Genomic DNA, 23,622 nt, shown 5'->3' with positions numbered 1-23,622 from the left:
AGTCTTTTTCTGGGTAATGTTGCACTAGCAAACCCTCAAATATCCAGTGCCTTACAGGAATAAAAGCTAACATGTTGGTCATGTTACATGTAGGCAGTAGGTCAGTTATGGCTCTGTTCCTTATCTTCTTCACCTTGACATCCAGGTTGGTAGAGCTTCATTGAGGACATGGTAGACTTCTGTGTCAGAGGAAGAAGAGAGAGGTGGTGGAACCTCACAACAACTCTCAAAGCTTCTATACATGTCACTGCTACTGCTGTGTCATTTGCCAGAGAAAATCACATGACTGTGATTTGTAGGAATGTAAAATCCTCCCACGTGGAAGTGAATATTTTAAAAGATAATAAAATCTACCAGAGAGTGTATGAGACACAACTATTTAAGGTTTTGTTCTCCATATGATCCAGCGATTCCATGCCTGGGCATAAATCCAGAGAAAACTCTAATTTGAAAAGATAACATGGGCCACAATGTTCGCAGCAGTGCTATTTACAATAGCCAAAACATGGAAAAACCTAAATGTCCAGCAATGGTGGATGCATAAAGAAGATGTGGCATAGATGTGTGATGGACTATTACTCAGCCATAAAGAGTGAAATAAAGCCATTTGCAGCAACATGGATATGCCTAGAAATTACATACTAAATGAAGTAAGTCAGAGAAAGACAAGTATTATATGATGTCACTTATGTGTGGAATCTTAAAAAAAAATGATACAAAGGAACTTACTTACAAAACAGAAATAGACTCATAGAAAACAAACTTACAGCTGTCAGAGGGGAAACCGGGATGGAAGCAGGGGAAGGCCCTACCATCTAGCACAAGGAACTGTATTCAGTATCTTATAATAAATTATAATGAAAAGGAATCTGAAAAAGAATATATATGCATGAATATATTTATAAGAAATATAAGAATATGTTTATATACTCTTTATATATACAATCTTTTTATATTCTCTCTCTTTATATACATTTGCAAATATGTATTTAATTGAATCACTTTACTGTATACCAGAAACTAACACAAGATTATAAATAAATATATTTCAATTTTATGTGTGTGTGTGTGTGTGTGTGTAAAATAAAGTCTTGTTCTCTGCTTGGGAACTAAATGACATCCTGATTTTTGCCTTGTCACCTTTCTCTTAATTTATGGCTTTACCCTTGTGATAACAACATAGAAAAGCTGGAAAGCAAGATTTGTGGGGAAAATCTTTTGTTAGCATTCAGGCTACCAAATATATTTCAATAAAGGAGTTTTATAACGAGGCCTTCAAACTGTCTCCCCCAGGAAATCTTCCTGGATGAATCCAACAATCTCTTACTTACCAATTCCTTGTACTGATGGAGTAAGAGCAGTGGGGGTGCCCTTACTCCATCAATGAGCCCTTCCCTTTGTGGTAAGTATAAAATAATGATAGACACATGTTTTCCTACCTGTTTCTTCTCTTGTATTAGACGTTATCTAAGAGATTGCCGCACAGCGCAGTAAAGTCGTTGCCTAACTGTGAAGGTCCTTAAAATCATACCATTCACTAATTTGGTTATTCTATTCATTCCTCAGAATGAGAAAATAATTTGATTATAAGACCCTTCATCACTTCGCTCTTTCTTTCTCAAGATATAAAGTAAACCATAGGCAACAGTCGTTCATTCACTCATCCTCATTCATCCAATATTCAGTAAATAATGAATGCCCATTATAGTCCATGCGTTAAGCCAAGTGCTGAATTGTTGCACCAGGAGCTTACAGTCTGTACCCTCATGGACCTTCCTTTTGAGTGGTAATGACCCAGACAAATCAAATAATCACACATGCTTATAAACGATGATGATGACTAGGAGGAAAATTTACAGGGTGCTCTAAGAACATATAGGAGACGTGACTTACTCCATGTGTCTGTGAAGGCTTCTCTGAGGAAATGACCGTTGAGCTGAGATCTGGAGGAAGAGTGGAAGTTACCTGTATATATACAGAATGAAAGGAAAGCAACTTACAGAAGCCGCAGAGGCACGTGCAGAGGCCTGAGGTGGGAGGAAGGGAAGAAAAGGCCAGTTGGAGGGAGTGAAAAAATGGAGCAGCACGCAATGTTGGGGGGTTAAGTCTTTATCCACTGAAAGGTCTTTAGGAGGGAGTGACTTGAAAAAATTAGAATTTTTAGATATCACTCTGGTTGGCATGTAAAATGGATTGGAGAGTGGCAAACGGATGGCAGGATACCAACATAAACTCTTTTGCAGTAGTAGAGAGAAAAATTTCTGCTCAGCACAAAACTGGCATCTAAAAGTTGGATGACACGCTGCTGATATTCTGGATCTCTTAGTTATAGCATTTACATTTAAAAACTCAATCCAGCAAGAAAAATAATCTAAGTTTGTCCATGGTTCATGATTTACAACACTATTCAAAATATAACTCAAGCCAAATATGCCAGTTACACCAGGAGTATAGGTTTATGGCCCTCTCATTACTTCAATGATGGGCTATTTAGGAAGTCCATGAAGCTCTTGAAGTTCTGTGAAAATGGTGTGTGTTTATTATGCTTATATGTTATTCTAGGGAGAGAGTCCATAAATTTTATCAGATTCATAATCTCCCAAGCACTTAAAAACCACTGGTTTGCATTATCACTTGACCAACCCGTAGTTACTCTGTCACCAGGATGCAGGTGTGGGTCACATGTCTTGAAATAATGAGAAAAGGTCAACTGACTGCTGATTTGAGCTCCTCTTTTTTCGTGCAAAGTGACTGCTGGTAAGCTAGAGACTATTTCCTAGTCCCTGGCATCTTTGGAAGGGCTAGGGGGGTTATGACTACATACATTTTATTGGTGAGTAGTCATTTTGATTGCTGTTTGTGTGTAGAGTTGAATATGTATCTGATAAGCCTTTTCCATAATTTTCTCACTTTCTCTGGTGACTTTGAGGGCCACATTTTGAAACTGGCAGTATCACATGATGAAAGAATCCTTGATTACTGAGTCACAGAGGCAGCCAGGAGAGCTGTCCAGCTATTAACACTTGCACTGGATTTTGGTGATTAAGAAATAAATTTTATTGTCATATGCAATTGAGATTTAGGGTTGTTTGTTATACCAGTTAATCTACTCTGGCATATAAAAACAACATCTCATGTAGGAAGATACAGAAAAATGCTTTTGTTGGCTGGGGACAATTCTTTTTGGATTTCTTCCTGGAACCAAGAAATAATGCTGCCTTGCAGGCCATAGTTTCTTGGTGTCATTTGGCCACGTGTAGGTCGGACACGACTGAGCGACTGAACTGAACTGAACTGAACTGAGGTTACTCTAAGCTCAAATTTCTTGCAAATCCAATCTTTGGTTGCATGAGAAGATGATTACCATAGAGAACTATTAATAACGAAAATGTCTTTTAACCACATGAGAATAATTAAGGTAAAAGAGAGACATGTTTTAAGTGGGTAGAGATAGTCATTTACTCATTCATTTAATAAATATTTGTCTATTGAATTTCTTTAATGTGTTTTAAAATGTACCCAGAATCTTGTTTTAGTCAAATATGGTAAGATAACAGACACAGATACAACTGTTTTTGAAAGGAGCATTTTGCTTTTAGTTCCCAGGAAGAAAAGATACACCAAGCCATACAGGACCGCTGGAGAAGCAGCAGGTTTAGTCAGGAGGCAGAAGGAGTGAGGGGTGACCCTCGGGTGACTGAGGGCAGGGGGTAGTGTCCCAGATTGCAGGTGCCTGATTATGGAGGTGGGTGGGAGTATTGACTCAGCATGGGTTGGTTTCCTTATGAAAGGTATGCTTACAAGCACATTGTTTATCTCTAGGAATTAGCTAAGCCTGGAATGGGTAGGTCCTCCTCGGTCCACAAGGCCCCTGATGCCAAATTATCATGAAGTATAGAAAATTAAAAAAAAACATGATTAATATATAATGTTGTTGTTTAGTCACTAAGTCATGTACAACCCCATGGACTATAGCCTGCCAGGCTCCTCTGTCTATAGGAATTCCCAGGGAAGAATACTGGAGTGGGTTGCCATTTCCTTCTCCAGGGGATCTTCTTGACCAAGGAACTGAACCTGGATCTCCTGCATTGCAGGAAGATTCTTTACCACTGAGCCACCAGAGAAGCCCAATATGTAATGTACCAGACATATTTTTAAAAACTAGTCACCAGGGTCTATGTAAATCAAATTAACTAATTACATAGATCACTAGCATTCAGTAGACATGGTTAGTGTCTCATTACTGTACACCACAGAAGTCATTTTGACCACTGCACATTTCTACCAAAATTATTCACTTAAATATATATCCAGTTGTTCAAGATTAAAATGCTGCTGCTGCTAAGTCGCTTCAGTCGTGTCCGACTCTGTGCGACCCCAGAGACGGCAGCCCACCACGCTCCTCCGTCCCTGGGATTCTCCAGGCAAGAACACTGGAGTGGGTTGCCATTGCCTCCTCAAATGAAGCCATAGGTATTTAAAGTTATTAAAAGGAGGGTCTTAGAGAATTGTCTAAGGACTTCAGGGTTCAAATTAGAGTTTATACTAAAGCATGAACTCAAAAAGTTTGTAGTCTACATTGGTTCAGGAAGAGAAATGCAATCCCCTTTAATAAATGCCTCTAGTTCCCCAACCCCCTAGTCCCCACACAAACAGTGTTCTAGGATATAGTCCATACTTAAAACTTTCCACGGACTCCCCATTGCTTATTACCAACATTTTCAGACTTTAATCATTTATAAGCCACCTTCTTAATTTTTGCTGTATCTGCATAATACTGTCTCTTGTATTTTCTTAATTTTTACTATAGATTAACTCACCATGGTTCTGTGTTTACTTTATCTTTAAACAAAATTGTATCTATATAGCTTTGGATTTAAGGTACTAGTTACATATTTTTCTAATTTGTACAAAAATAAATACAATCTTTAAAAATTTTTTAATTGAAGTATAGTTGATTTACAATGTTATGTTAGTTTCAAGTATACAGCAAGTGATTCAGTTACACATACATACATTTTTTTCAGATCTTTTCCCTTACATGTTATTACAAAATATTGAGTATAGTTTCCTGTCCTCCTTGGCTATCTATTTATATAGTTTAGACTTCCCTGGTAGCTCAGCTGGTAAAGAATCTGCCTGCAGTGCAGGAGACCTTGATTTGATTCCCTGGTTGGGTAGATCCTCTGGAAAAGGGACAGGCTACCCACTCCAGTATTCTAGGGCTTCCCTGGTGGGCACAGACAGTAAAGAATCTGCCTGTAATGCAGGAGACCTGGGTTCAATCCCTGGGTTGGGAAGATACCCCTGGAGGAGGGCATGGCCATCCACTCCAGTATTCTTGCCTGGAGAATCCCCTGGACAGAGGAACCTGTCGGGCTGCAGTCCATGGGCTTCCGAATAGTCGGACACGACTGACTGACTAAGCACGGCCCAGCACCCACAGTGTGTATGTCAAACTCCTGTTTCATCCCTCTGCCACTCCTTTCCCCTTTGGTAACCATAAGTTCCTTTTCTATGTCTGTGGGTCTGTTTCTGAACATAAGTTCATTTGTATCGTTTTTTAAAGAATTCCACATGTAAGTAGTATCATTTGGTATTTGTCTTTCTCTGTCAAGCTTATTTCACTTAGTATGGTAATCTCTAGGTCTATCCATGTTACTGCAAATGGCATTATTTCATTCTTTTTTATGGCTGAGTAATAGTCCATAACATATCTATACCACATCTTCTTTATCCATTCATGGTTAGGTTGCTTCCATGCCTTTGCTATTGTAAATAGTGCTGCTGTGAACACTGGGAGGCTTGTATCTTTTTGAATTATGGTCATCTCCAGATCTATGCCCAGGAAGGGGATTGCAGGATCATATGGCAATTCTATTTTCAGTTTTAAAAGCTTTGTTTATTTCTGGCTGTGGTTGGCTTTGCTGCTGCGTGTGGGCTTTCTCTAGTTGGCGGCGAGCAGGGCTACTCTCTAGTTGTGATGGCTTCTCTTGTTGTGGAGCACAGGCTCTAGGGCGTGTGGGCTTCAGTATTTGCAGCGTATGGGCTCAGTAGTCACATCTCCTGGGTTCTAGAATGTGGGCGCAGTAGTTGTGAGGCACAGGCTTAGCTGCCAGGTAGCATGTGGGATCCTCACAGACCAGGGATTGAATCCTCATTACTTGCATTGGTAGGTGGACTCCCAACCACTGGACCACCAGGGAAGTCCTAGTTTTTTTTTTTTTTTTTAGGGAATCTCCTAAAAATCTTTAAAGTATTATTTGTAAACCATGAAACAGCACATTGACAACTGCCAGTGGGGCCCATGCCATCCTGTGGGAAACCCCAGCTAGGAGGATGATGTTAATCCCCTAAGGGTACTTTTAAAGGCTGTTCGTCAATGGAGGTCCTGACTCCCTCTTTTCTATCTTCCTCTTCAGTTGTCTGGGCATCAGTTGTGAGTACTGACCTTAACTCCCTCGATATGCTCTGCTTTGGGACTTCCCAGGTGGCGCTAGTGGTAAGGAACCCGCTTGACAATGCAGGAAACAAATATAAGAATCGCGGGTTCGATCCCTGGGTCTGGAAGATCCCTTGGAGGAGGGCATGGCAACCCACTCTAGTATTCTTGCCTGGAGAAATCCCATGCACAGAGGAGCCTGGCGGGCTCCAGTCCATGGGGTTGCAAAGAGTTGGACATGACTGAAGTGACCTAGCATGCATGCACTCACGCTATGCTTTGTCTTGCCTGCCTGGACAGGTTCTGTACCTTTAACTCTGCCCTTAACAACCCGACAGTCCCTTAGCCCGCCTCTAAAAATACCCTACAGTTCAGTGCAAAGGCTTCTCCCTAGGCTCTTCCTCCTACCCTAGCCCCAAACCTGGTGTTTCTTCCAATTCCTGCTTTGCTATTGCTGCTTTTTTCCTTCCTACTTGGTCCCATTAGGGTCATGTGTGGTTATTATTTTCCACTGGGTTTAATTCTACCTTTATTCCTAATTCTGCCCTTGGGGGCTCCTTGGTTTTAAACTCTGAAGTCCATGGGCCAATCCTGTCTCATTTCACTCCATTTTGCATCCTAAGTTCCTAGAACCCAAGTCAGAGTACACCATTGCAGACTTCCCACCTTACCCAAGGGGAAATCAAGACTTTTCCACGACTATTCCTTCTGCTTGGAACACTCTTTCTCTCCTTGGTCTTCTGGTGTGCTCCTAGTTAGCTCCAAAAACTCACTTCTAATATCATCACTTCCTGGGTGCCTTCTGTGCCCTCTCTGTTCTGTTGTCTCATAAAACTTACCATAATTGCTATAGATATTGGTCTGATATGTCTCTCCTGCTTGTTTGAGGACATAGAAGGCAGGGGATATATTTTAGTTATCTTGGTTTCCCCAGCAGTTAACACAAGGCACAATACCTAGACAGTGCTTTTAAATGATATTTATTGAATGCATGGATAACTTAATAAGCTGGAAATATTAATCAATATGCACTTTGTCATAGAGTTTTGAGATTTAGTTCATAAATATGATATAAGAATGGGGAGAGAAGTGTGTTACTACACTAAAAATCATTGAGGAATAATTGTTTTTGAGCTTCCCCTACCCCCCAATCCCCACTCCTCACGCTCCTATCTCCCACTCATACCCCAACTGACTCCTGTGCACAGGAGACCCATGGGATCGGGAGAACTTTTAACTTACAGGATAGGACAGGAAGCCGCCTGTGACCCAGGCGTGAAAAGTCTCCATCACACCTGATCCCCAGAAATTCACCAGACTAAGTCCTGTGAAGAATTTTGTTAGGGCTAAATACTAGGAAAAACACTGGATATTTACATAGTACATTTCCCCCTCATTTAAGCTAAAGAAAAAAAAATTGAAAAGAGGGGAAAAAGCCAAAGTTAAATAAGCCAGCTGGTTTAACTTCTCTTTTTACATATTTTCCATTGCAGTCCTCTCTCAGTCACAAGGTCTTTCTCAGCCATTTCACTGCTTTTCATTCGGCTGAAATTTTTCCATTTTTTTCTAGGTTAAAAAAAATGAAGAATGAAAGCTTGCATGGATTGTGACTTTATTCTCTGTCTCCTGTATCTTTCCCCCTCTCGTTCACACACACACACACACACACACACACAATCCAACTGTGTTTGGTTAAAACCAGTTTCTGATAACAGCTACCCAGAAACAGTATCTCTGCTCTTTTTAAGAAACAAAGCCCATCTTTCTTGAGGTGCAGAAAATATTAGATGTCACTCCCCACACCCCCTGCCTGCCAGTGTCTCACCCTCCCTCCCCCGCATCCACTGCAGGCAAGGCTTCCGAAGGAGCTCGAAGAGCAGCTGCTACCCCACAATGGTTCCTTACAGAGCCAGTAAATAGACAAGGCCCCATTTTCTTGACCTTTGCCACCTCTGCTCCATCCTCAGAATGAGTGTTTTGAGTCTGGGCTGTGAGGGGGGGAAGGGAAGGAGGATAAGCGAGGCTCCTCTCTCACTTTGCCATTCTCTGTCCTTAAAAATAAGAGAAGTGTTCATTGGGAAATTTTGCTTAGTAATTTTGTCCCCCATCTTAAAAACAACCAAAAAAAAAAAAAAAACAACACACAAAAAACGATGTCGTGCAGTGTGTGCATGTGTGTATCTGTTTCACAATCCCATCTTAAGAGGAGTTGCTTCATAAAAGAGGCCTCTCTTTCTTTAGGAGGCTGTGCGATTTGCTCAGTGGAGGAGAAGCTCACCGGCATTGTTCAAGCGAGTCACTGCACTTGGACGAGCTGGCCAGTGAGGGGGTACTCTGAAGATGGGTAGCAGGTCAGCATTTCCAAGTGGGTAAAAATAACGTTAGCTCCTTCAGAGAAGCAAGTGGGAATCCATATGCTCTTTCAGCTCTCAGACAAGGACCACCCAATAACGCCTTTCACCATGCAATAAAGAAGCATTTCTTCCTATAGGAGCATTTCTTCTTAGCAGGTTGGGAATGTTTTATCTGCACAGAGTTCCAATGTGACCCTGGCTTGGTGGCTGTAAACTGCATTTTGGAAGCACCAGTCACCCCAATCCACTGCCATACAAGCTTCCAACAGAGCAGCCCAATGTGATGGATCTTTTCTTTTTTTGAAAACGTCAGAGAGCAAGAAGTAAATCAAAGCTTCGAGCCTTGCCTGCTAGGCTGCCCCTGTGTATGGAGCTCAGTGGTGATACTGCTCGTTCTCTCCCCTTCGCTAACAAAAGACTCCCCAATCCTGAATCCCTTACACAAAAAACGTGTAAAACCAGCCTGGGGCCTGGAAATAAAACGAACACTGCAGGAGCAGCTGGCGCATTAATGCCCCCGAAAACACTAAACACCTCACTGGCGCCTCACCCTGAAACCCAAAATCACCCTTTCTCCGTAGGGACTGGGGAGGGCTTTAGTTTTGCTACAATACAATGAAGTATATTTTTAACAAATAAACACAGTTTTAGCAGAGTAAAGACCCTAATGCTGGGAAAGATTGAGGAGAGGGGGTGAAGGGGACGACAGAGAATGAGATGGTGGGATGGCATTACCAACTCAATGGACATGAGTTTGGGTGAACTCCGGGAGTTGGTGATGGACAGGGAGGCCTGGTGTGCTGCGGTTCATGGGGTCCCAAAGAGTCGGACACGACTGAGCGACTGAACTGAATTGAACTGAGGCATAGTTAGCTAGTAAATGCTTTATACATTTGCTGTAACTGTCTGTACACCTTCCATCCTCAGTACCACTCCCCCTCCACACACACCCAGGAGTCATAGCTGAGGAAAGAAGTAATTGCCCACAAATGCATTAAATCAGAAAAGAATGGCTGTACCCCAACTTTACAATCAAATTATTACTTCCCCTTCTGATGAGCCACTGCCTGAACAACCCTCTGTAATTTTATTTTCATTTCCTGAAGGCTTGAATCTTGCCTTATAACTAGCAAGGCTTGTATTTGATCGCCACTTTCTGAACTCTGTCTCTTGTCAGCTTTGCCTTTTCTCAAAGTAAACCCAGCCCAAACTTCTGGGAAATCTAAGTACCGCGTCTTCAAGGTGGGTTGGATAAAGAGTTGTGTTTAGAGAGCTGTGTAGTTTTCTTTGCGTTAGCGTCAATGTCTGCTGATTCTTTGGGGACAGAGGATGAACAAGGTTGAGGAACACAGTCAGCTTTTGCTAGTTCCTCAGCCACATCCCATGCTGGGAATTCACAGCTGCTCTGGGGGAGATTTATTGGGAAAGAGTAAGTTTTAGTTAATTCCAACTGCTCAGCAGAGTCACATGTGGCTCTCACCCAAGAGTCCAGACCCTCTCTTTAAGGGAGAGATAACCGTGAGGGAAAAGTGAGAGGAAAATGCCGAAAGCAGGCAAAAAGAGTGATGGAAGAGAAATAACATTCACTTGGGATTCAGGCTGCAAACAGGGAAAATTGCAGAGAAAGAAACCCTTCTTTTTTTCTGAATGCTGCTCCCAGCTCCCCATGGCTCCAAGCCTCTTGTAATTGAGGTCTAAATTGGAGAGCTTCCCAAGGCTGCTGAGTGTGATCACACTTAATTTCAAGTAGCAAAGTCCATTTCAACCCATATTCTCACACTGACAGGGTGAATCTGAATAATAGTGGTATTGAGGCTGGTTTTTGAATGACTTGCCTGGCCAATATGAATGTTACTTTTTTAGAAGAGAATGTGTTTAATAGTTCAGAAACATCCTTTTGATGACCCCAGAATCATCTCAGGAATTCCGTCCAGTGCAGCTCTTTGAAGCTGCACTTTGAATCAAAACGATGATTGTCTACCAGTGTGCCCTCCCAGGTCTAGCTCAAATCTGTCTCTACTGGGATGTTTCACCCTGGCCCAGGTTGTCCATGTCTGTCTTCTTTTCAGTTCCCTGGTACCTCGGTCTCAGAGGCTAACTTGATTTTCTTTATCTTCCTAGCATCTGACCAGCCCTTCTCTGTGTTTCTTTGGTTTTGTCTCCTCTTTCAGATCTCTGAACTGGAGTAATTTCCCAAGGCTTGGTGTCTGGTTGTGTTACCGGATGCCCTGGTGAAGCCTGACTCTCCAGGGGCCCAGGATGGCAGAGCAGTTCCAGGTTTCATGTCAAGACAGAGACAGAACAACTTCTAGAGGAAAACAAGAGGCCATCTCCTCTCAGACTTACCTACAAGCTTCTCAGTGGACTTGTCAGATCTCGTTGCCTATATTTGTGTCCCATGCACATTCCTAACAACAATAATGGCCACTATTGGCTTCAACTAATGGAGATCCACCTTCTGGATCTGGGTACAAGTTGGAATAAAGCTTATAGCTGAGAGGATGTGGGATAAGGGAACCAATTAAGAATTCAATTAGGAAGGTCAAGGTGGGGAATAGTGGTTGGGAACCCACTGTGTCAACTACACTGCTTTTCTTCATTTTTCTTGGAGACTCACAAACTCAAGATTTTAATTGCCTTAGTGTAGATGAATCTCATCACCGCCTTTGACCAAGACCCCTCTTGATTTCTAGTTACATGTGCATGCGTGCTAAATTGCTTCAGTTGTGTCCAACTCTGTGAGACCTCATGAACTGTGGCCTGCCAGGCTCCTCTGTCTGTGGAAGTCTTCAGGCAAGAATATTGGAATAGGGAGCCATTCCTTTCTCAGGGAACCTGTACTCATATTGGTCAATGCATTAATTATCTATTGTTGCATAACAAATTGCCTCAAAAAACTTAATGGCTGAAAATAATATATATCTCACAATTTCTGTGGACCAATAAAACTGTATGTGGCCTAGCTGGTGATTTTGGCTCAAGATTTTTTAGTGAGGTTTCCCTCAAATTGGTGGCAGGGACTGAAGTTTCATCTGAAGTCTCAGCTGGGATGAGGGATCTATTTCCAGGCTCACTCATGGATGTTGGCAGATGTGAGTCCCATACCTTACGTGCCTCTGCACTTGAGAGAGTACACCCAAGTTGAAAGCCATGTTTTTAAATACCCTAATTCCAGAAGTGACATTCTGTCACTTCTGCCACTATCTATTTATTACAAGTGAACCAGTAAGGCCATACTCAAAAGGGGGAGATAATATTGATACAAGGGCATGAATAGCAGTGGGCAGGATTCACTGGTGGCCATCTTTGAGCATTCCTACTATAGTCGAAGGGGTTTCACTAGTGGCTTAGTGGTAAAGAACCCACCTGCCAATGCAGGAGATGCAGGTTTGATCCCTGGGTCGGGAAGATCCTCTGAAGAAAGAAATGGCAACCTACTCCAGTATTCTTGCCTGGGAAATCCCACAAACAGAGGATCCTGGCGGGCTACAGTCCATGGGGCCGCAAAAGAGTAGGTCACGACTTAATGACTAAACAACAACCTTAGTCAAGGACTCTTGGTAGACAGGAAGTTAGCTCAAATTATTTTAAGAAAATAGGAAATTTATTGGAAGGAAATAGAAGTATCCTATAAAAACTGAAAAAAGAGGTACAGAAACAAAGGGTCTCAGGAACTGCATATAGTACATCAACCATCCCTTCCTTAATGTTTTCTCTACATTAGTTCTAGAACATGGCAGCCTGCTTGGCTTTTCTTCTACTCCTTGAGATGGTCATTCTCAGGTTTCTTTACTAATTTTTCACTTTTCCTGATTTTTAGATGTTTAAGTGTCTCAGGGATTAGGCTTCAAACCACTTCTCTGCTCTGTCTAACCCAGTGGTCTCCAAACTTTTTGGCATCAGGGACTGATTTCATGGAAGACAATTTTTCCATGGACCAGAGGTGGAGTGGGGGGATAGTTTGGGGATGACTCAAGAGCATTAACTTTACTGTGTACTTTATTTCTAACCTAATGCTGCTGCTGATCTGACAGGGGATATTGGTCTGTGGCCCAGAGGTTGTGGACCCCTGATCTAAAGCCACTCCTTTGGATATGTCATGTAACCTCATGTTTTAAATGGCATTTTTACATTAAATATTCTTCATTATTAAGATAATGCTAGCTGCCATAACAAATTCAGGCTAATGCAGCCTGGTAGACATCTATTTCTAGAAAGTTCAGCCTGGGTGTTTTTGATCAGTTGACAGCTCTCCTCAGGGTGGAGATTTAGGCTCCTTCTATTGTATGGTTCTGCTGTCTTTAACTTACAGCTTTTAAAGTTGTCATATTTGTTTGTAACAAGCTAGAAAAAGTTTAAAGAGTATGAAGGCTCTGGCACAGTAGATTCTCATGGACCAGGCCTGGAATTGTATCTATCATTTACATTTATATGCATGGCTAGAATTGTCATCTGGTTAGATTAGGTTAAATTGCAGAGGTGGCTGGAAAGGTGAATCCAGATCTGAACCCAGGAAGAAAAACAGATAGGTTTGCAGATGAGTCTGTAATCATACTCATAAGTTTTTATCTTTTTGCCTATGGCCACAAACTTTCTTCTTTTAACTGCTACTCAACTTACGTACTTGCCTAATTGCCATCAGCCTGGGTAACATCCTACACACTATGCAACTAGAAAGGAAAAATAATTTATCTTTTGGAATTTAAGTTTCAAATACCCTGGGGGAAGACTCTTCCTGGCCCTGGTGGGTGGCCTGACTACAATTTCCCATGGCCAGGGAAATGGGATGTACTGATTGATCTTGCCCTCTCTGTGGCTAAGAAGACTGAAACCAAATGAATTGGGGGGCACACTGGAAGCATTTCTTTGAGCCAGGCAGATGCCACAATTTGTGCCTTCCTCACAAAGTAACTGGTGATAGAAAGTGTAGAAGTTGAGGTACATATTGCTAGAGCACAGACTTTAACTCATCAAGTTCATTGGTCCTATGTGATATCATGTAGCAAACAAGTGTGCCTGCTAAGATGCTTCAGTCATGTCCAACTCTTTGTGACCCTAGGCACTATAGCCTGCCAGCTTCCTCTGTCCATGGGATTTTCCAGCAAGGATACTGGAGTGGGTTGCTGTGCTCTGTGACATTAACTAAATTAATAATTAACTAATTAACTAAGTGTTCATTAAGGCCCTGCTATATACAAGACCCTGTGTGAGATGCTTAGAGTACTCTTAGTGGTGAGGAATAGAGTAGGCACTCAGAAACTACACCCGAATCAGTCATGTTCTTGTGACTTGGAGATTCTTCTCCTCCGGACAGGAAACTGTCCTGTTTGACTCCTGCACACCAGGACTTAGTCTGATCATTGCTGTCGCTGGAATCTTTAAGGGTTTCTGTTGGCGGTTCTTAGATTCTACTCTTGGGAGGAGCCATAAAACCTAAGATTTCTGTCAGTGTGGCAGTTGAAAGGTCATGTGTTTCCTGATTCTTTATCAATGAAGATTGCTGAGGAGAATCTTATTTCAAGCCTGTTTCCTCCAAGAGTGATGAATAAGCTGCACTTATTTATAAATGTTTGAAGCAGTATCTCCTATATCTCAATTTTGCCACCTTCTCCCTCAAAAAGGTGATCTGGGAGGTGCTGGTAGGTTAGGGTTCTATGTCACAAGCTGATTGCACATTTTTACCCTCCCCCTCGCCCCACTAAGAAGCATTTCAGCTGCAGGACTGAACTGATCAGATGAAGCACATTCTCCTTTCTAATGAAAACTTAAAAAGGCTGTCACAGTGGGTTCTCCAGACCAATAGGATCAGCAGCATCACCTGTAAGCTTATTAGAAATGCAGATTCTTGGGTCCTGCCTCATGCTTGCTGAATCAGAAGCTCTGGGATTGAGCTTATTGAGCTTATTTCAGCAGATTGTTTCAACAAGCCTCTCTGTTCCTTCATTCCCCCACCAGATGACAGGATGTCAGCGAAAGTTTTAGAACCACTGACTCCAGGTTCTGTTCTACAGAAGTGGTTTTTCTGATGATGGGTAGAAATTCCACAGAAGTGATTTTTTTATTTTAATCTCTTCTTGGCTCTACATTTCTGATGATATTTTCTCTGAAAATTGCGGTAGTGTTAGACTAGTCAGTATCCTATTTTAAGTGCTGACTCTTCCTATATGACAATGAAGAAATACATTTGAGTATTGGGTGTGGATGGTTTACATTTTGCTTGGCTTATTCAGCCTGGTATATATAATATATATCTAAACCAAAGCCAGAAACAACAGTACCCTTTCTGAATAAAGGAAAATGAGAACATTATAATCTGGGATCCTCTGGTGACCACTTAAATTTTCCAAATGACATTTGACTATGCATAGATATTCATATGGAGAAAAAAGAAAAGGATATCACCTCAGATCATTGGAAGCTGCTAAAATCATGGGGAATAATGGGAATTGCATTCCTTCCAGGAAGGCTGCTTTAAAACTGATGAGGAATCTGGATTTTTCACTATTTTTCAATGCATTTGTTTCCACAAAACTGTTGTTCCCAGCAGAGTTCCCCAAGTGATAGGACTCTAGCACTTGTTCTTTTTATGACTATTTTATAACCAGGAACAGAAAGCTGGTTTGTTCGCCTTTTGTAACTGAACCAAAGAACTTTAAAAAGTGTCAGGTGCAAAGTTTTAAATTCACTGCTCAAGTCATGGTTAATAAGCCATGGTGTCTCAGTGATTGCCTTCAGGCCATCTCCTATCTCTAGCAGCAGATATTAGTGGTGGGACAGATCCAGTGGGTTGCTGAATTACAATGTAGGTAGAATCGATAACTTCATCAGATCTCTCAGGTAAGAGTCATCAATAAAATGTATTGAGATAGTCTACATTTTTTGTACTAAGTTTTCAAACTATGATGTGTATTTCACATCCCCATTACAGCTTAGTTCAGGTAAGCCATGTTCAAATGCTCAGGAGCCACGTGTGGCTAGTGACTGCCATGTTGGACAGCTCAGGTATGGGCAGTTGGGCTGAGCAGGCCAGTTAGCATTCCAGCAGTGAGACGATTTGATAATTGGAGTAAGGAGAGCACAAAGACCTCCTTACTTGAGTAAGTGAATGAGTAGGAGACACATTCCAAGGATTCCTACTCTTCCTTTCCACCAGCTCTACTTTAATCTGCTCCTAAGGGTTCTTCTTAGGGATGATTTTGGTCAGTGCCTCCTGCAGAATATTACAAACCTCTGTCCATAGTTCTTCAGGCACACTGTTTACCAGATTTAATCCCTTGAATCTATTCGTCACCTCCACTGTATAATCACAGGGGATTTGATTTAGGTCATACCTTGACAGGCCTAGTGGTTTTTCCTGCTTTACTTTATGCCTTGTTATGGCACCCCAGGCTAAGATAATAAGGAAAGAAATACTCTGCTAATGCCTACCTCAGCTGTAGTTGTGAAAGATAATGGACAAAGAACTTCCTAGAGTAACTGGTGTTGGGGTCCCAAAGGACAATGGACAAGGGAAACTCTCCCAGGGATTAGGACCAAGGGCTGTCAACTGGATCAACAGTCAACCTCCCCTTGCCACAGTCCCGTCATGGGTGTGCTGTTCTGCCTGCCCCTCAGAATTTGCTTGTTGCTGGGGGACTGTGACAGCTGTGTATTTCCTTTTTGTTCTTCCCCCAGAATTCTTTATTGCAGTTTCCCTATTGCCTTCACTACCATTTTCTATTTGGCTTAGTGGGGGTAATAACTTGTCTTTTAGTCTTGTAGCAGCCACATCTGAACCCAACAGACAGGAAAGCACACAGCGACTAGGTTTTCAGCACAATGTAGCAAACAGATGAACTTTGTTCCAGGCGTGAGAATGGGTACATAGACGTGTTTAGGTGGCTTAGAGGTTGGAGTCCACTACTCGCTTCCGAATAGCCTTTCCTCTCCTCTTAGTAATGGAACCCTGGGCCATGGCCAAGTTCAATGGTATAAGATAGGAATAAGCCCTGTAGAAAGTAGTGTGTTTGTGATAGTTATTCACATACTCTTGAGATCATACTTAATTCATTTTTCTTTTCAATGAAGTGATAGCTATGAAATCGTTCAAGGGAAAACTGTGGTAGTTGTCGACTGGGCTTTTTAATTAATCAACTGTCACAAAATGTAGTGGAAAATTCAGTGAGATTTCTAAATGCCCAGTAGCATCTGATTGTCACATCTATAAATGCTATTTGTAATGAGTATTTTTCAATTGTGAGAGTTTGTTCCCACTACATCTCCCAGACAGAATCTAGGTATAAGTTGGTTTACTCCGGTTATCAGAGTTCCAAAATGAGTCTGTTTTAGTGTTGAGATTGGAACACAATAATTTTTTTTTTTTTTCTGTCTTGGACCCTCAAATCATACACACTGACATAGTTAGGAGGCTTAATGACTTTTCTTATCCCCATAATATTCATGTAATATTGGCATCATTCAGTAGAAAGTATATCACTTTGTCACTCTCTAATCTCAAAAACAAGGGGATATTGAAATAGAGTGGAGTGTCTTAAAGATGGTATTCCATTGCTCTTATTGCAAGACTCCACTAAAAATCTCAGTTAAGCAGGCTGTTGTCATAAAAATGGGGTGTGAAAACATCCACATAGATAGTTTGCTTTCCATTTTCTTAATTTTAAATAGTAGATTTTCAACATATGGAATAAAAAGCCAACTTCAGCATAAAAGTAGAATTTCTCTTGTTTCTTACATAGCTACCCATTTAAGAAGGATTTTTTTTCCAAGGAATTCATGCACTGAGTATAGGGCTCAATCTTACATACATACTTTCCCACATGTGATCCTGAATAGGCTGCTGAATGATAAGATGATAAGATGAACAAAAGCAAGACCAGAAGCTTTTCTTTCTTTATTTCTTTTTTTAAAGAAGGAACAAAAGCTTTATTGTGCAGGCCTCCAAATGACAAAATAGCTTACTAAAAATGCAAGTTCAAAGCTAGTTGATGTTTCATTGCTGTTTAAAAGCTCTTTCCAAGCTATGATTAACACATTGATAATTGAAAACTATCTGGACACGTTATATGTTCTAGATACTAATCTGAGGCTTTCAGGAGTCCCTATACGTTCAGACTAGCTAAGCTGCCTTAAATCCTTTCTGGAGGGAGGAAGGGTAGAAACAAACCCAATGGTTGAAATAAATAAATACAGTTAGTTGTTCCATATTTGTTGAGACAGCTTTCAATCCAGAGAGTATTTGTTCCAGTTATCTAATCAGCCTCATTAAAAGCTGCAGCTACCCTGAAATAATCCAAATTAATGATTTCTTAGGGCAGTGTTAAAGAGCTTCCAGATAGTTGTACATGTCATGAGCCAACAGGATTAACTTCATCTTGTCATTGACCTTTTTTATGTAAAAAGATGGAAGTTGTTTTTTGTGGAGAGATGTTTACTGTAAGATGGTTTGCTTACATTTATTTTCATATGAACATAAACATCTCCCAACTGCAGAATTACAAACATATCAAAAAAAAAGGAAGGCTCTACCAATCATTGGCTATTGTGATTGGCAATGGGTTTTCTGGAGCTTGTACAATTTTAGTGACTATGGAGGCTTGAATTTGCGTACTTTGAATACATTGCTAAACTAGGAACGTACAACTCCTGAACCCCTTAATTGAGTATGGTGTTTCTCCAGGTAGTTTGCTTAAAATGAGTCTCTAAGGCTTGTAACTACTAGGCTCATACCTCACATGCATGAGACCTGTTGTTTTCCGTGAGTGTCTGTGTTAGTCGCTCAGCTGTGTCCGACTCTTGTGACTCCATGGACTGTAGCCCACCAGGCTCCTCTGTCCATGAGATTCTCTTGGCAAGAATACTGGAGTGGGTTGCCATGGCCTTCTCCAGGGGATCTTCCCGACCCAAGGATCGAAACCCGGTCTCCTGCACTGCAGGCAGATTCCTTACCGTCTGAACCACCAGGGAAGCCTGTTCCGTGAGTAGATGTAACCAGACTCTGACTTGTCCTTTTTCATACCCTACTTAAAAAAAAAAAAAATCTTCTTTGGGCTGCTTCTTTTAGTTTGTTCCCTTGCCTTAGAATTTATATGAACCAGCGTCTGAGAATATAATTTTAAATTTCAAAGAAGGAATTGAACTTGAAAGCACTTTTTTATTTCCTCCACATTTGGTCTGGGTGGTGATTGTATTAAATTAGGCTTTTATGGAAACGCTATCATTAAAGAAAACAAACAAACAAAAAAAACTTCTCATAGTCTCTAGGGACAGGACTTGGAAATCTGACGCAGGCCTTTCTGATCAGGGGTATGAGAACTCCCACTTGTTAGCAATGGTTTTGTCTTGTTTTTGATTTATAATAACTCCCAGCTAATGGTCCTGTTTTTAGAACTATTTAAAGAAGTTCTAAACTAAAATTGTAAAGGAACTAGATGAAAAACATTAACAAAAAACATTAACACAACAACTAGATTTGTGTCTCCACCCCGGCAGTGCACAACCTGTCAATGCTGTCTCCTTATTTTTCTACCCTTTTCTTCAATTTGTCTTGCTGCCTCCTTTTCCCCTTCCCTCTTCACCCCTCAGAGGGCCTGGCCATTTCTCTGGGCTCTAGAGTCTTAACTCTGCTTCCTTTCATTCTTTCTCCCATGATCCTCCAGGTCCTCAGTTCTGTTCTGTCCTCCCACTAATTTTTCCCGAATTTTCCATTGCCTGATCCTCTTCTGGGCTGCTCCGCCATCCTTCTCTTCATTCCCCTTTGGCCTGAAGCCTCTTTTCCTTGCCTTTCTGTTCATTCTGCTGTTAGTCAGAAGCCACCTCTTAACCTTGGAGGGACTTTTGATTTGTTTTGATTTTTTTCCCCTGAAATTAGTTCAAATTTAGGCAGATCTTTTTCGGGAACTTTCAGAGCAGGAATTTCCTAGCAAAGCCAACACCAGAGCATAAGATGCTGTGTTTCAGAAGGAATTGTTTTGGGCTAAGTGTGGTAATTACACATGCCCTTTCCCACCAGGAGCTATGAAAACTAAACAGATGACAGGAGGTGGATGGGAGATGAAATAGTCACTATTCCTAATAAAGCTGGACTAGTGACCCTGACTTGACCTGTGGTCAAAACCAAGCTTCTACTTTAAATTATCTCTTCTGGCCACTGGCAGAGCAGCCAGCCAACCAAATGTTGTGACCTTTCCCAGGTGTCTCTCAGTATGAGGAGGCACAAATGAGGGTCTGCTGAGAACTCTTGTTTTTCAGCCTTGGCTGCTGCTGCTGCTAAGTCACTTCAGTCATGTCCGACTCTGTGCGACCCCATAGACGGCAGCCCACCGGGCTCCCCCGTCCCTGGGATTCTCCAGGCAAGAACACTGGAGTGGGTTGCCATTTCCTTCTCCAATGCATGAAAGTGAAAAGTGAAAGTGAAGTCGCTCAGTCATGTCTGACTCTTAGCGACCCCGTGGACTGCAGCCTACCAGGCTCCTCTGTCCATGGGATTCTCCAGCAAGAGTACTGGAGTGGGGTGCCATTGCCTTCTCCTCAGCCTTGGCGATGCCCCTCTAATTCTGTCCACTCCTGGAACATGATGAATGCAAGTGCACAGTGAGTGCTCATGCTCAGTCCCCAGTTTTATCCATTAGATCAGATCCTGTGTAATAATTAATTTAAACGAGTCTGTCCTTTTACCTAATCCAAATTAATAACATGCATTTTTATACAATTCAATATATTTTTCTAAAATTCTGACCGAACACCTGATAACTTTTTGGGCACCGAGGGCACAAAAATGAATTGGACATGGATGACTTTGGCCAACAAAGAACAGGTGCAGGAAAATTAATTAGACATAATTGTATGCAGAAACATTGTTATCTAGGAGTCCTGTATGAAAAGGCCTCGTGGGGGAGGACCATCTCTGTTTTATAAGTACCTTTATTAGGATTTATAAAATGATAGGTTTTGTAAAGCTGATGGAATTTGGAGTGCCCTTTTTGAGAAAATATAAAATTATCAATTCAAAATCAGATTCAAAAGTGACTATCTAGAATAAGAGTAGAAACCACAGAGAAATTACTAAAGCCTTGGAGATACAGGTCCTTGGTTTCTGAGTTCTTTTGAAGCATTTCTCCAGAAATGCTCCATTTTGCTATCTCGTTTTTTGCCTAATGGAAAGAACTCTGTAGTTCCTGGCGACTTCCAGAACTCATGGGGTATGTGAAATTGGGGCCTGAAAGGTAACTCTCACTGGCTTCATGGTAGATCTGCTCTGGGGCAAATTTCCAGAGCTTGAGTGTTGGTTGGATCATGGCTTCAAATAATGGAGGAATAACTGTGCAAAAAAGGGGAGGGGCATGGAAGAGCTCTGTGCCCTGTGACTGCTCCCCAAACCCCCGTCAACCTTCAGGAAAAACTGCAAAAATCACAACAGGCCCACTGTGTTTGTTTCTTCTGAAAATGGTGAAAAATTACTTCTGCATTTTGATTGGTGTGAGATCAAAAAAGAGTTGAGACGTGATTGACATAGGTGTTATCTATGTTGCAGTATCTTAAATGCCATGATCTTTTTCTGAACTATGTTAGCTTATGACGTGTAACAGTATATACACCAAACCCTGCAAAATATATGGTTAGGATATTTGCATTTGTATCCAGTACTAGATTAATTTATGCCACATTATCTCTCAAACTGAAAATATCTAAAATCATATATATATATAAATTTCTTTTTCTGAATGCTTCTTACTATTTCTGACCTCAGTTAATGGCACTTACATCCATTTTGTGTATACAAAACAGAATCCAAAGTCACCAAGTCTTGTCCATTGCACTAATGACATTTCACATTTAAGTCTCATTCCTCTTTCCCCTATCTTGACCAGAGAGTCAAGATATCTACTTCTGCTTCATTGACTATGCCAAAGCCTTTGACTGTGTGGACCACAACAAACTGGAAAATTCTTAAAGGGTTGGGAATACCAGACTACCTGACCTGCTCTTGAGAAATCTATATGCAGGTCCAGAAGCAACGGTTAGAACGGGACATGGAGCAACAGACTGGTTCCAAATAGGGAAAAGAGTATGTCAAGGCTGTATATTGTCATCCTGCTTATTTAACTTAAATGCAGAATACATCATGAGAAATGCTGGGCTGGATGAAGCACAAGCTGGAATCAAGATTGCCAGGAGAAATATCTATAACCTCAGATATGCAGATGACACCACCCTTATGGCAGAAAGTGAAGAAGAACTAAAGAGCCTCTTGATGAAAATGAAAGAGGAGAGTAAAAAAGTTGGCTTAAAACTCAACATTCAGAAAATGAAGATCATAGCATATGGTCCCATCACTTCATGGGAAATAGATGGGGAAACAGTGAAAACACTGATAGACTTTATTTTCTTGGGTTCCAAAATCACTGCAGATGGTGACTGCAGCCATGCAATTAAAAGACGCTTGCTCCTTGGGAGAAAATTTATGACCAACCTAGACAGCATATTAAAAAGCAGAGACATTAGTTTGCGAACAAAGGTCCATCTAGTCAAAGCTTTGGTTTTTCCAGTAGTCATGTATGCACTTGAGAGTTAGACTGTAAAGAAAGCTGAGCACTGAAGAATTGATGCTTTTGAACTGTGGTGTTGGGGAAGACTCTTGAGAGTCCTTTGGACTGCAAGGAGATCCAACCAGTCCATCTTAAAGGAGATCAGTCCTGAATATCCATTGGAAGGACTGATGCTGAAGCTGAAACTACAATACTTTTGCCAGTTTGGCAAAGAACCGACTCATTGGAAAAGACCATGATGCTGGGAAAGGTTGAAGGCAGGAGGAAAAGGGGACGACAGAGGATGAGATGGTTGTATGGCATCACGGACTCTATGGACATGAGTTTGAGTAAACTCTGGGAATTGGTGATGAACAGGGAAGCCTGGAGTGCTGCAGTCCATGGGGTCGCAAAAAGTCAGACACAACTGAACTGAACTGAACTGACCAGAGATTGCCCTTTTAAAGAGCCCTATTGCCTGCTGAGGTGATGTCATTCATTGCTAAAATGATGAAGGGTGCATATGGTAGACAGAATAATGTATCTCCATCAAGTATGTCTATATCCTAGTGCCTGGAAACTGTGAATAGGTTACCTTACATGACCAAAGGGACTTTGTAGATGTGATGAAAGATACAGACCTTGAGATGGAGAAACTATCCTAATTTTTGGGGTGGGTCCTGTTAAGAGAGAGGCAAGAGGCTCAGATTAAAAAGAGTAGGAAATGTGACTCTGGAAACAGAGAAAGGAGAGAGGTAGAGGTGAGGAAAAGGGAGTTTTGAAGATGCTACATTACTGGCTTTGAAGATGGAAGAAGAGGCCACCAGGCAAGAAATGTAGACAGCTTCCAAAACCTGAAAAAGCCAGCAAAGCAAATTCTCTCCTAGACCCTCTAGAAGCAGCACAGCTCCAACAAACTTTAATTTTAGCCCAGTAAGATCCAGTTTGGACGTCCAACTTCCAGAACTGTAGAATAATGAACTTGTATTGTTTTTAAGCCACTATGTTTGTGTTAATTTGTTATGGTAGTAATGAGAAACTCTAAGAGTGACAATAATTCGTTCTTTGCCACTGTGGTCAAATGGTCCATTCATCAGCCTTGAGTATTGAAGAAAGCTGATATTGTAAAAAAAAAAAAAGAAAAGAAAAAAATTGAATCACTATAACCTTCGCTTTTCTCTCCCTTGAGGCTTTTCTCTTTCTGTAACCCAGAATCTCAGGACTCAGTCTAGAACAAAAAGGCCAGTGCTGCAAGAGAGAGGGGACTCTGATCCACCAGAGGTGGCTGTGGCTTTCACAGTAT

The 23,622-nt window shown here is 41.4% G+C and overlaps 1 long non-coding RNA gene across 1 annotated transcript in view; it reads left to right on the top strand.

Annotated features, from left to right (window-relative positions):
• Positions 1 to 2,720: 2,720 nt before the first annotated feature.
• Positions 2,721 to 23,622, top strand: part of LOC122680142 — a 128,177-nt gene continuing 107,275 nt past the window's right edge. The window contains exon 1 of the long non-coding RNA XR_006336645.1: positions 2,721 to 2,833. This is a non-coding gene — a long non-coding RNA (uncharacterized LOC122680142). The remainder of the gene's footprint in view (positions 2,834 to 23,622) is intronic.

Source organism: Cervus elaphus, chromosome 3, assembly GCF_910594005.1.
Source record: "Cervus elaphus chromosome 3, mCerEla1.1, whole genome shotgun sequence".
Classification (NCBI taxonomy): Eukaryota; Metazoa; Chordata; class Mammalia; order Artiodactyla; family Cervidae; genus Cervus; species Cervus elaphus.
Note: the sequence above shows the minus strand (reverse complement) of the source record. Positions and strands in the feature narration are given on the sequence as shown.